This window comes from Sinocyclocheilus rhinocerous, unplaced genomic scaffold (assembly GCF_001515625.1).
Source record: "Sinocyclocheilus rhinocerous isolate Xijiao unplaced genomic scaffold, SAMN03320098_v1.1 scaffold1385, whole genome shotgun sequence".
Taxonomy (NCBI): Eukaryota; Metazoa; Chordata; class Actinopteri; order Cypriniformes; family Cyprinidae; genus Sinocyclocheilus; species Sinocyclocheilus rhinocerous.
In genome coordinates, this window is record NW_015657989.1 from 196,093 (window position 1) to 197,641 (window position 1,549).

Consider the following 1,549-nt stretch of genomic DNA (forward strand, 5'->3'; position numbering starts at 1 on the left):
GGTGTGTGTGTGTGTGTGTGTGTGTGTGTGTGTGTGTGTGCGCGCGTGTTCACTACACACTGTTGTGTGTGTGCACTTGGATGGGTTAAATGCAGAGCACAAATTCAGAGTATGGTACACCATACTTCATCCCCTTGGAATTATAAGGTTCTATTTGACATTTTTGTAAAAATTTAGATATTCACGTATTCGTATTCTGTGACAACTTATTTACATTATGTGATAGATTTTTAATGTTGTGTACATGTTGGGACTTTTTATTTAAAAAACAAAAAGGTTCTATCTATACAGTCGAATGGAATGCAAAAACTTTGAAGCTCAATATCTCAAAACTATTCGGAATGCAGATAGAACTTTATAATTCCAAGGGGACGACTTGGCCACACGTCATGTCACTTTCACTTTCACTTACTTTTTTCACTTGAGACCACTAATGAAAATGCCTCTGTTTTGCATTCTTCTCATTTATATAATTTTATGATATATATTTTAATTATTTAATCTCATTTCAAATTTCTTTCATTTAGTTTTATTTAAAAATTTATTAAATAGCATCTTAAAGGAGACATATTATGCCCCTTTATACAATATGTAAAATAAGTCTCTGGTGTCCCCAGAATGTGTCTGTGAAGTTTCAGCTCAAAATACCCCACAGATCATTTATTATATCATTTTGAAAATGTCTATTTTGAGTGGAAGCAGAAACACGCAGTTTTTCGTGCCTGTCTCTTTAAATGCAAATGAGCTGCTGCTCCCCACCCCCTAAATGAATAGAGCTGCGTCATTACAGCTCGTACCTGCTAAAAACATCTGTTTTGGTTCTGATTATCATGTTTATCGCACTGAAATCATGTGTTTTAAACCATATTAGTTTAAACTTCTGATATACGGTTTTCTGAGTGCACACACCCAAAGCACACGGACAGAAAGCGGCTGTCACAGCATGCGAGTACTAAACTAAGTTCTCATTCACACAAGTTTACGTTAAAAACACACGAGTTACCATTCACACACAAGTTTATGTTAAAAACACACAAGTTACAAAAACAGTCGGTTATGTCTGTGAAGGTAAACAGCTGGGAAATAAATCGCAGGTTTATTTTAGATCTGTGTGGTAGCAGCAAAATACATTAAAGGGGACCTATTATGCAAAATTTATGTTTGGACATAAATATGTGTTGGCAGTGTGTGTACACAACCACCATATAATGATAAAAATCCACCCACTCCTTTTTTTTAAATCCCCATAAATAATAAGCAGTGTCTCCCAATGGCCTATTTTTAGCATTGGTGCTAATGTGATGTCACATTAGCCACAGGCCCCGCCCACGAATGTTGACAGACACTGCCGTTTTAACGTAGAACCGCCCTGAGCGAGTTCACAGCGAGTTGTACACAGTCCGCCATTGCTGCACTGACGAGAATGTCTCCCAAGCGTTTTAGGTGTTCTGTTGCTGGATGTATTAATCCACATAGCTCTCTCCATTTACTCCCGAAATCTGAGCCGCTGAAGACGAGGTGGATTAATTTTGTTTTCGAAGAAAATGCT